This window comes from Colobus angolensis, unplaced genomic scaffold (assembly GCF_000951035.1).
Source record: "Colobus angolensis palliatus isolate OR3802 unplaced genomic scaffold, Cang.pa_1.0 Scaffold41, whole genome shotgun sequence".
Taxonomy (NCBI): domain Eukaryota; kingdom Metazoa; phylum Chordata; class Mammalia; order Primates; family Cercopithecidae; genus Colobus; species Colobus angolensis.
Window position 1 is genome coordinate 8,969,318 of NW_012117488.1, and position 13,402 is coordinate 8,982,719.

Sequence of the window (13,402 nt, forward strand, 5' to 3'; positions counted from 1 at the left end):
CAATGTTAAGTTTATGGAAAAACTAAATACCCCTTTAACTTTAGCCAAAGTACACACACAGAATCTCTTTTACAATCAGTTTTTCACAGAATTTCCACACTTTGCTTAAACCTTCAGATTTTTCCTATCTAACTTAAAACAATCCTTTAACCTTTTAGGCAAAAAAAAAAAAAAAATTCATATTCCCATGCCTTCTGATAATCTTTTACCAAAAACTCATTTTACTTTTCATATACACCTTGCTTGTAAAACTGTTTACTCAGTAGTCTCAAATACATGTTACACTGTTAACTCGTAGTGGCTTTTACTTTGGTGAAAACCTTGGTAAGTAAGGGATTTTAATTACATGCTACGTATGAAGCCTATGATCCAGACAGAAGTGCAGATAAAGTCTGACTCTTTCCAGCATCTAAGTCCACATCTCCCAGGCCTTACATAGAATTTAATTCTCCAAAGTAAATTGAACAATTTTCAAAAGTCAAGGAAGCAGTTTATGACCTTAAGGTATTTAGCAAACTTAATATCTGACTTGTATAATTTAGAGCAAATGTTTACATTTTTGAAGATATTTACATTTTACCAATAATCTTTAAAACGGTCTTTATTTCCCAAAGATTACTTAAGTCACTTGAACTAAAAACTAAAAGGCATTACACTTTTCACTTTTTTTTTACAAAATATTTGATTTATGCACTTATTATTTTTAAACCAATTAAAACTTTTTTATATCACACACAGCACATGTAAATACACAGAAGAAGATAAATGACTCATCCCCTATGCCAGGAATTGAACCTCAAACCGAGGTCACCACTGAAAAAAGAAAGCATGGCCACATGGTTACAAGGTCAAGCTCCCAAGGACATAAAAGACAAGAAGAAAACCTCATACAGATTTTTCTGTGACTTACAGCAAAATTTGTAATTGACCAGTTTGCTGGGCCATCTTGAAAACCAGGTGTACAGGGGTCCTAGGCCCCAATCTGTCCTAAGTAGCCCTCTTTATAACAGAACAATACAGAAAGACGCACAAAGCACACTAGATTCACTATAGTTTAAGCCTAGCCTCACAAATCCTTTCTTCCATTAATCAAAACTTTACAAAGGAGATAAACAGTGATTTTTACCATTCATTCAATCGATTTGCAGAGAGAGAGAGAGAGAGAGAGAGAAAGGCCAGAAGCCTGGCTTGTAAGAAATCCTTCCCCTTTTGCCAGCATGCCAGGTTTCTGGGTTCCCTTTCCCTGACCGGCCCTAGTGACCTGGGGGCCAAGCTGCAACAAGAGGGAAAATTATTTTTTTCCATTTTGGCCAAAGCAAAATACGTGTGACAAAACATAGAAATTAGCCACTCTGCTTAGCACCCAATATCAAACTGGCAAGGCTAAAACTTGTCTCCAGTTGGGCCCCATCATAGTTAATCCAACCTCCAACTAGGAGTTTTAACCTGTGGTCTTTGGGCAAGATGGTCTCCCCAAGTAACAGAAAAGATAAGGGTAAGAAGAGAGAGAAAAGCATTGCCTGTGACAGGGTGGGGAAGGTGAGGTGTTCAGGGAGGCCAGAGAAAAGACCCACCACTTGCAGCTGACACTGTAAAGCTCAGGTTGCTAAGTGTAAAAGGCAGATTATTCCAAAGAGAATAGCAGTTAACATCCCATGGTGCCAAACCCATTCTTAGATGTAAGGTATTTTACTGAGAGGGGCCTCTAACCCCTTAAATGTTAGAAGGGACTTCAACCCTCCTAAGGTGGGCCTCTAACCCAAGGTTGATCAAGCATCCTTATCTTTTATTAAGAGAGGCCTATAACCAACTCTGTCTTAGGAGAGACTCTAACTCCCCTAAATTGGGCCTCTAACCCAATCCCATCCTTTCCCCGGATACCTCACCACTTACCTGAAGTCAGTGGATCAGTGCTGCAGTCTATTTCCTTTGGGTGGCAGGACCACGTACCCGAAGTCAGCTGATCAGTGCTGCAGTCTATTTCCTTTGGGTTGCAGGGTTTCTTCAGTATCGTCCTTTCAGGGTTCAGGAGAAAGATGTTACCGGACCCCACCACTTACCTGAAGTTAGCCTTCGGATCGTGGGTTTCTGCACTACAGTCCCTTCCGTGGTCACCAGAAAGATGTTACAGGAATGGGGTACGATCCAGACCCCAAAGAGGGTTCTTGAATCTCATGCAAGACTAATTCAGGGTGAGTCCGTAGAGTAAAGCAAAAGCAAGTTTATTAGGAAAGTGAAGGAATAAAAGAATGGCTACTCCATAGACAGAAAAACCCCAAAGGCTGCTGGTTGCTCATCTTTATGCTTATTTCTTGATTATATGCTAACAGAGGGGTGGATTATTCATGCCTCCCCTTTTTAGACCATATAGGGTAACTTCCTGATGTTGCCTTAGCAGCTGTAAACTGTCACAGTGCTGGTGGGAGGGTAGCAGTGAGGACGACCAGAGGTCACTCTCATCGCCATGTTGATTTTGGTGGGTTTTGGCCGACTTCTTTACTGCAGCCTGTTTTATCAGCGAGATCTTTATGACCTGAATCTTATGCCGACCTCCTCTCTCATCCTGTGACATGGAATGTTTTAACTGTCTGTGAATGCAGCCAGGTAGATCTCAGCCTCATTTTACCCAGCTCCTATTCAAGATGGAATTGCTCTGGTTCAAACACCTCTGTAAAGAGTGCCACAAATATAGTCTACATACCCCTGGAAATCTTTTATACTACATGTGGAGACCTTTAATAATGATTTGTCTAAGAAAAAAATGTTTTTGAGGGAGTGGAAGAAAAAATGGTGAGACAGGATATTTTTAATGACTGATTGTCATAAACAGAGACATTTTAAGTCACTGCCTGATATAGAAAGAGATACACATTTTGTTCTCTTGGTAACAAAAATAATTAAGAGCAATAATGGGTATAGAGGCTGCTTTCAAAACACCTTCAACATTATACAATTTTATACTATAAAATGAAAAGCCATTATTCTTCTTATAAACTATAGAAAATGAAGATGGACAAAAGCCTGCCTGATGGAGTATGCTTAATAAAAGCTTGAGTACCGAAGTAGGATTAATTGCTTGAACCCAGGAGGTGGAGATTGCCGTGAGCCAAGATTGTGCCACTGCGCTACAGCATGGATGACAGAGGGAGAATCTGCCAAAAAAAAAAAAAAAAAGCTTCGGTAACAGTGAAACCACCTTTCCAAAAATTATAGCAATGACAAAATTGTAACAGTAAGCTAAGCCATCCCCATCTTTTCTTTCCTTTAATTATTTCTGGGCTAATCGGCTGAGCTGGCTATCTATGGATGAAATTTAGACTACAGTTTAAATGATAATAGGCTTTACCCCAAAACTCAACAACTTTTGTAAAGCCATCAGGCTCGAGGGAGGAGAGGAGACTGAGTGCTTCTAAGGCTCAGACGTAAATGATCGTCAGCCATTATTTCAGAGGTATAAGATATGCAGCATCTCCAATTACTTCTGCAAATAGCATCTCTACTGTAGAATCTAAGATTGACCTTTGACATATCTTTTCAGGAGTTTTTCATATCTAACACCCATGGCTTCACCTGGACCTGCCAACCCCACTCCTGTGGTCCCACCCAGAAGTGATTCAGCCTGCAGGAGGACAGCTTCGACCCCCAGTGTGAGTCCATCTTCTTCCCAACCAATCAGCAGCAAGCACCTATTACCAGCAACCCCACCCCTTCATCCAAACTGCCTTTGAAAAATACCTGCCCTAGAAGCTGTGGCCAGGCTTCTGTCCATTAAACTCTTTCTCTGCTACAATGCACTGGCCTCGCTTTACATAGTGCTCAGGAAGAGCTCCTCCGGTGGTTACATTAGTACTCACCATCAGCTTATGAACAACCTGAATGGCACGGTTGGATTGAGGAAGATTAACTGGGGAGCAATTCAGCCAAGAAAATTAAATGAATAAAAACAATTCAGATAATAAGATAAGTTCAAAGTAGGGTTTTACCAAGAAGAATTCCAGTAGATGGATCTGCATTTTTATGCAGTTGAATAGCTCCAACTTGCTGATGTTGCAGCATTGAAGAAGAGTCTCCTCATTAGAAAGAGCATTAAAAAGTCAGGAAACAACAGGTGCTGGAGTGGATGTGGAGAAATAGGAACACTTTTACACTGTTGGTGGGATTGTAAACTAGTTCAACCATTATGGAAAACAGTACGGCAATTCCTCAAGGATCTAGAACTAGAAATACCATATGACCCAGCCATCCCACTACTGGGTATATACCCAAAGGATTATAAATCATGCTGCTATAAAGACACATGCACATGTATGTTCATTGTGGCACTATTCACAATAGCAAAGACTTGGAATCAGCCCAAATATCCATCAGTGACAGACTGGATTAAGAAAATGTGGCACATATACACCATGGAATGCTATGCAGCCATAAAAAAGGATGAGTTTGCATCCTTTGTAGGGACATGGATGCAGCTGGAAACCATCATTCTTAGCAAACTATCACAAGAATAGAAAACCAAACACTGCATGTTCTCACTCATAGGTGGGAACTGAACAATGAGATCACTTGCACTCGGGAAGGGGAACATCACACACCGGGGCCTATCATGGGGAGGGGGGAGGGGGGAGGGATTGCATTGGGAGTTATACATGATATAAATGACGAATTGATGGGTGCTGACGAGTTGATGGGTGCAGCACACCAACATGGCACAAGTATACATATGTAACAAACCTGCACGTTATGCACATGTACCCTAGAACTTAAAGCATAATAATAAAAAAAAAAAAAAAGAAAGAAAGAGTAAAGCAAAGATAAGCCTGTCATTCCTTAGGGAGTTTAAGCACTGTGTCTTGTGTCAGCACAGTATTCAACTTAGAGGCTTTCTGCAACCTCTAGTATGATAGAAATACTTTTAAAAAGATAAGTTAGTGTCAAGAGGCAGGATCTTCTGAGAAGAGATAACTTTCAAACATGTTAAAGCAACAATTGAAAGCAATTATACATTAATATGCAAGTACACAAATATAACAAAGTACAAAACTTGTCTAACAACTGAATCTTAATATATGTCATAAATTGATTACATTTCTTTTCTAAAATTTTGTATTTCTGATAGTGCTTATAGTATTTGTTACCATAGGGTAGTGAGGAGGCGAGATAATGAAATTGGTACAAAACTACAGTTAGATAGAAGAAATAAAACTTGGCTCATGCCTGTAACCCAGCATTTTGGGAGGCCCAGGTGGGTGGACCACCTGAGGTCAGGAGTTTGAGAACAGCCTGGCCAATATGGTGAAACCCCGTCTCCACTAAAAAGACAAAAATTAGCTGGGTGTAATGGCAGGTGCATGTAATCCCAGCTACTCAGGAGGCTGAGGCAGGAGAATAGCTTGAACCCAGGAGGTAGAGGTTGCAGCAGACCGAGATCGCACCACTGCACTACAGCCTAGGTGACAGAGTGAGACGTCATCTGAAAAAAAAAAAAAAAAAAAAAAAAAAATCTAGTGTTTGGTAGCAGTATAGGGCGACTATAGTTAACAATAATTTCCTGTATACTTTAAAATAGCTTGAAGAGTAGATTTTGAATGTTCCTAATGCAAATAAATGATAAGTGTTTGAGGAGATGGAAATCCCAATTAACCAGATTTGATAATTACACATTGTATGCTTGTATCAAAATATCACACACATCCCATAAATATGTACAACACTTATGTATTCTTGAAAATAAAAAATTTATTAGTTAACCTAGAACAAGCAACTTCTTTACAGTTGAGAATCTCAGAAAATAGGAAATAATATTTTAGATACAAGTAATAAAAAGTCAGTATCTTACACATCCCATTACTTAAGACTGAGGGTCTCTGCAAAGTTTAGTTACTCTGAAAAATAATGTGCAGTCAGAAACATAATTTAACACATGAAAATGTATAACAAACATGCATGTTTTTAAAACACTGATATTAGGAGATAGGCTGGGCGCAGTGGTTCAAGCCTGTAATCCCAGCACTTTGAGAGGCTGAGGCCGGTGGATCATGAGGTCAGGAGATTGAGACCATCCTGGCTAACATGATGAAATCCTGTCTCTACTAAAAATACAAAAAATAAGCTCGGCACCTGTAGTCCCAGCTACTTGGGAGGCTGAGGTAGGAGAATGGCATGAACCTGGGAGGCAGAGCTTGCAGTGAGCCCATATTGTGCCACTGCACTCCAGCCTGGGCCTGGGCAACAGAGCTGGAGTCCATCTCAAAAATAAATAAATAAATAAAATAAAGGAGATAGAGCATAAATCTACAAAACAAAAAAAAATCTAAATATGGCCAGATAGTTGGTTAATTTGTATAGACCAAATGTATTGTATCAGTTTCACATTTTTTAATCTTTCTCAATTTTTTAATCAAATTACTAATTTAAAAAGGTTTATAGTAAGTACATTAAGTGATCATAAACTAAACTTTTGAATAACACACTACTTTTTTAGCTGGGTTTGTATCATATAGTTTCCATAATTCATCTAATTCATTAATAGCAAAGCACTCATTATCAATCCTGTTTTGACCTGTGAAATTCTGAAGTGTATTTGTTGCCAGTGGATCACAATGCCTTGGCTTAAAGCAGATACAGAAAAAAGCTAAAATCACAATGTGGTTCAGTTATTTTGTCGGAGGGTTAAAAGCTTAAATGTGCTCCATCCAGTGTCAATTGCACATTCATCTTGGAAATTAAGTGTTCTGCCAGAAGAGCTGGCACTCACATTCACAAAGGAGACACAATTTTTGCTTTGCTTCACCACACTTACTTTAAAAATGTACACTAGAAGAGGTTCAGCAATTCCACTCAGTAAGGAGCTACACGTGCTTTAATAAATCAAATGCTTGGTGGGAATCTTAGCTTGAATATGTTAACCTTGAGAAATTACAAGTCATGAAGGCCTTGAAAAAGTATCTAAAAGTAAAAGACAAGAAGCAAATATAATTTTCTCTTTTATTTCAAGTTCAGAATTCCATATCTATCAAATATTAAAACAGCATTACTTTAAAATGTCCAAACAATAAAATAGACTATCTTGTTCCTGTTTCATTGCCATTCTGCTATATTACATGACCACATGTTCACAACATGTCGCATGTTCACAGCATGTCAAGCTCATTTTAATATCATTCCTCACATCTTTTTCTCCAACCCAAAAAAGGTAAATACTCTCGATGAAATAGTTTGTAATTTCTATATTTTTCTGTGAACCTTGTAAAATTTATCAACAAGTCACATTCCATAATTTGTGGGAGATTTCAAATTGAATCACATACAATTTAACAGTGATTAACCCTAGGCTAGTGACTGGAGTTGGAGACAGCTGGTTCAGTAGAGTATTGCTTTCTGAGTCTTATTAGCATGAGCTGATCCTAAAAATAGGATACTTTTATTTTCTGGGCATTATTGGGTGGTAAGTATCTCAATGATAAATAATAATAATAATAATAAATTACCTCTGGTTCCAAGGTAGACTTAATATCAGGTTAGTGGAAAATTCCCAGGATGCTAAAATCATAATGAAACTTTTTTGTTTGACTACTTTTCAGATCTGTAATGGCTGGGGCTCTTGGAATATAATTGGTGCAGAGTGAACATAACTTCTTTATCAATAGTGAACTCTTAAGACACAGGAGGAAAAGACAGGAATTCATGTTGCTGGGAGTCTGAGGAAGCAGGTTGGCAGCAGCAGTCAAGCCAAAGGCACTCAAACCCTCAAGGAATGAAGAAAGACTATCCCTAGGCAGACGGAACCACTAGGATATGGCGCCTTGCAATTTCCCTTCGTAATGCCCATCACACCTACAATTTCTTGATGATGAATATCTTCCCCAGTAAACTGTTAACTGAATGAAGACCAGAAATACTGGAGTTCATCTTATTCACTGGAGTTTCTTCAACGTCTTCAGAAGTATTTAACATATAGTAGGGGCTTAATATTTATTGAGTTATTAATTGGCCAAGAAGCTTTTTCCAAGTAAAGTTGGGGCTCAGGCAAATTAGGCAGTGATTCAACTCCTAAGAGCTGCCCTCGTACCAATCCAAGGAGACTAGACAAAGGCAATAGAATTGAATACAAAATGGAATTGCTGAACTCAAATTATTCCTTTGTTAGTGTTACTGCCTCCCTGATACAGTATATTTTTAGCTTTCTTGGGTATGAAAAATGTCAGTTATTATGAAGCTCTTAAGACCATATTTAAAAGCAGATATTTCTGGGGTTGCCATGGCAAGGAGCACAGCATGCTGATGAGATAAGATTATATTCCTAACCCTCTCCAAACTAAACAAAAAACAAAATACCTTAAATGAGAATGAGATAGTTTCTCTATATATTTATTCACAATTTTTACTTTGCATCCTAATTTTTGTTTTGGGCAAGCACTGTTCTGTTCCATAAAATTACATCATTGGACATTTTGTGGGGGGGGGGAAGCTGGTACAGTGGTTCATGCATATAATCTCAGCACTTTGGGACTCCAAGGCAAGAGGATCACTTGAGCCCAGGGGTTCAAGACCAGCCTAGGAAATATAGTGGGACCCTCTCTCAACAAAGTTAAAAAAAAATCTACTGGAAGAAATCAATAAACAAACCTGTATATGTGGTGCATGTGGATGTCTATGCATATATAATTTGACAGTGTTGAGGAATAAAGTAGATAATAAAGGCATTGTTCATGATGAGAGGAGATATGTTAAATAAACCCATCATGAAATTCCTTCCTAGGGAGATGACATTTGAACAGTGATTGAGAAGATAGGAAGGAGCAAATCACATGAGGATCTAACAAAGGGCATTTCCCATTGGTCAGAGCAACCACTGTCAAGATTGAGGTAAGGATGACTTTGCTTCATCGAGAAGCATCAACAGTACTCAGGTGGTTAGAGTGGAGTGAATGAGCGAGTGAAAAAGCATCGAGAACCATTAAGTGTAAGGCTTTTACAATGAAGATTGAAGACTTCTTATGTTTTTCACAATGTGAAAAGAAGCCTTCATAAGGTTTTGGCTTGATAGTGAGTGACAGTGATTACATCTTGGTGAATACTATCATCATATATTTTTTCTTTTTAAATATATCTTTAACAGCTTTGTGGAAAATATACTACGGGAGTTATAAATGAGCTAGAGAGAACAATTAGAAAACCAATATATCTGTCTAGTAATTATCTAATATATCAGATTAATAATCATCTCAGGCCAGATATAACTGTTGCTTGTGCTAGGCCTTTGGCAGTATAGATGGTGAGAAGAAGATCAAATTTTGATGTATTTAGCTAATAAAGCCCATGAAACTTGCTGGTTGAATGAAAAGGGGATATTGAGGAAAGTGAGAGATAAAGAAACAGATTAACAATTTTGCCTGAGCAACGAATGTGTGGCTGTGCTGTTAATTGAGCTATGGAGGAACTAGGAGGGTCAGATTTAGGCCTATAGTTAGTAGTAATCAGAATTTTGTTTATATATAATGAGAAAAAAAATTTACATATTAGATTGAAGTATGGTGATAAAAGTTATAGAGTTGGGATAAAATTATACTATGTTTAAAGTCACAGAAGCTGATGAGATTGCCTTCAGATGCACTCATAGACAGAGAAAAGAAAGAACCTTGGGCTGACAATATTTCAAGGGAGAAGAAGGAGAGGTAGGGAGGAAAGATTTTGTATAGTCAATGAAGTATAAGGAAAACAAAAGAAGTTGGTGTCTTAGGAGTCAAGTTAATAGGGAATAACTAGTCAAGAAAAGAAGAGTAATCATTTGTGTCCATCACTGTTGAGGGTTTGAACGTGATGAAGATATAGAATGGATCTTGTATTTTGCACAATACAGATTTGCTGATGACTTTTTAAAGAGCAGCTACAATAGTATGGTGGTGACAAAATTCTGATAAGACATTAATGAGAGAATTAAGAGGTGAACATATAGTGAGCATAAACCAATCACTCAAGGAGCTTTGTTGCAACAGGCTACTGAGAAGAGTGACAGGAGCTGGAGGTAGGGGGGATTTTTTAATTAGTCCGTTACATTTTTATTCTATTGGAAATGATCCAATAGTGGAGGGTAAGAGGCACGAATTGATGGCAAAGGGGATAGAAGAACTAATTGCAAGGGCAAAATCTTTAAGTAAGAGATAAGGGGATGGAGACCAAGTTGAGGGGGTTAGCTTTCTACAGAACAGTAATTATTTACTGGGAGAGGGAAAATAATATAAAGAATATGGTTACATTAAGACAAATAACAGATTTAGTGATTAAGGTTACATTAAGAAGAGTAACAGATTTAGTGATAGCAAAGTGTAACTCTCTTTTCACTGCTATTTTCAGATTAAAACAAAAATGTTTTACTACTGTGACCATCCGATATGAGCAAGGAGTAGAAAAGTGTACTAGAGTCATAAAAACATCTGCAAGAGAAACATTTTAATGATTTCAATGAAGGATCATGGGAGCAAACCTAGTAAGTAGGAGCGATAAAGATTTGGACAGAAATTAGAGTGAGAAAGTGGAGGGATCCAATAGATTGGAGCTCATGAGTGGCTGAAGAATTACTACAGTTGCAGAAAGTACACTGGGAAAAATATAAGATGATAGTCAAAATATAGAATCCTTGAATTTGGGCATTTGGAAGAGAAGCAGTTATTGGTGATGACAAAACGTAAGTCCTGTCCACAGGACTGGGTGTCTGAAGAGGGCTAGAGGACAAGATTGATGCTATGGTCAAAGAACTGAAGTCAGCATAAGACAAACCATCCATGTAGTTCTAAAAATTGCCAAGAATGATGCCAAGGGTCTTCACAGGGAAAACAGTGGGTCAATTTCCAGAACATTCAATGATGAGGAGAGTAATGGTGAGGTAGTACACAAGGAGGGGTCATGGGTAGTATAGTTTGATGGCAGGCACCTCTTTGGCACTGTGGTGATTGACAGGAAGTGAGAAAATCTCTGACAGCTGCACTGAAAATCAAGGAGGGCACCTCCAGGCTTCATGCTGTGTGATGTGTGGGAGCCAGGGTTTCCATGTGAGAGCAGGGGAAGCGGTGATCTTCAGAAATAGCCTCAATTCAGGAACAGATGGAAGGAAACTTCAAAGAGGGCATTAAGATTACATAAACTTTGTTGTTCACAGATAATAAGTTCTAGATGACTCAATGGAGAACCTATTTTGTGGACTTGAGATACTCAAATTATGATTTAAAAGTACTATTATAATGATGATAAAATTTCCATTAATATACATGAAGTGCTTGCTATGCACCAAGCATCATAATAGATGTTTTGCCTATACTATCTAAAGTTATCCTTAACCTTACAACAATCCTAGTGATCAACCCTATTATCCACATTTTATGAGTATAAAAATTTAAGTAACTTACCTAAAATGAGTTAAAATGAGTTAGTCAGGGGCCGGGTGTGGTGGCTCAAGCCTGTAATCCCAGCACTTTGGGAGGCCGAGATGGGCGGATCACGAGGTCAGGAGATCGAGACCATCCTGGCTAACACGGTGAAATCCCGTCTCTACTAAAAAATACAAAAAACTAGCCGGGTGAGGTGGCAGGCACCTGTAGTCCCAGCTACTCGGGAGGCTGAGGCAGGAGAATGGCATAAACCCGGGAGGCGGAGCTTGCAGTGAGCTGAGATCTGGCCACTACACTCCAGCCTGGGCGACAGAGCGAAAAAAAAAAAAAAAAAAATGAGTTAGTCAGGACTTGAATCCATATTGCTCTGTCTCAAGTGTTCTAGGTTTCTAAAAACTTTATCAGTATAAGTCATTCCCTACCCATGCATCTCTTTCTTGATGATGGTAAAAGGGTTGGTTCATAGAATGCTATTGCATATAAACACAGCATTAAGAATTCTATTATCTTAAAATAGAAGTTAGTATCATTATCAAAAATATCTGAATATTTTGATTAGTTACAAACAGAAGTTTATAAAATGACTTTAGTATTAACTTAATGTGGGGCTTTTCTGGTGAATTAAAAACAAGAATGTCCAATATTTCCTTCTCCTTCTCCATTTATATTTTCCTGCTTTTTCAAAGTACCAAAGTTAGGGCCATTGGGATTCTGAAGTATTTTAGTTGAAATTTATTATTTATTAAGAGAACACTTACTTAATAAGTCTTCATGTGATATGTTTGACAATGTGCTAGGCACAGTGGAGAGTAAGACTGATATAATTCCTTGCATCTTAGAATGCAGAGTCTGGTGGGGAAAACAGACTCTAAATAGATAACTGTGCATGCTTTTATTTGAAGTACACTTGTGGGAAGTGCTTTAAATGAGAAGTACAAGTTCTAGCAAGGGTATATAATAGAGAGACACAGCTCTCATAAGATGACTCCTTCCACAGAGTTGTGTGTCAAGTGCAGTTACTCTCAGTGGTGTGTTTGCTTAAAGAAGGATGGAATATGTTACCAATCTCCTTTACCCAATGTTAAGTTTGATGTATGCAGAACCAAAGAAAAGCAAGAGGCTGAGCAATAATACAGCAGACACAGATTTTAAAAACTTCCAATCTTGGTCCTGCAGGTGAAGCAATCCAACTCTCTTAGCTTTTGTGGCAGGTCAGACAACACTGGGAAGAGGACGAGGCCTTCCGACCCCCAATCCAGTCTGTATCTCTTAGACCTCAGAGCATCTTAGGGTTGATTTTACTACCTGAGAATTTTGAATAAATCATCTAATTATGCTCATTGCTCTGTTTTCTAAGAGGAAAAAAATCATCCTGTGGAATTCAAGCAATAAGGCCTCATCCTTTATTCTCAGCCTAATTTATCAGAGAGATGAATGAGTATCAGAAAAACAGCTACCAAAACCTGTGAAAGACATGCCAATATTTTGGCTGGAGAGTAGTTTTGTCCTGATAACTATATTGACTCATCTTTAGAAATAAATTGTATGATTTAAAATGCCCTTGAAAAGTTATCATTTATTAAGATTTCCTGCTGAAACTTAAGGTTTGATAATTGCAGGGTTATGGAGAGACCAAGTACCTTTACTGGTACAAGACTGTTTTCCCCAGCTCTTTCCCTGGACTCGGCTAGCCCATCGATTTTAGAGGCTATGGAGACCAGCACAACTAACGCCATCCCCTTGCCTTTCAGTCAGAGCCCTTTGGCAAAAGAATAAAAAGGAGGCCAACCTTAAGAGTCACACAGCTTCTAATGTCTTGGCTGCCCCTTAATAAGTATGTATTCAGAGCACATTGACAATAGTGCTACTGACATTGTTACTAATATAGAACAAGTCAAAATACAAAGAATTTTAAATGGTTCAGATTCTTTAAAAATGATTTTGGAACCGTTTCTTCTTCTAAACCGGAGTCTCCTGCTGCTCCTGTTGGTAGTGAGATCTCTAAAGTGCCAGACAAT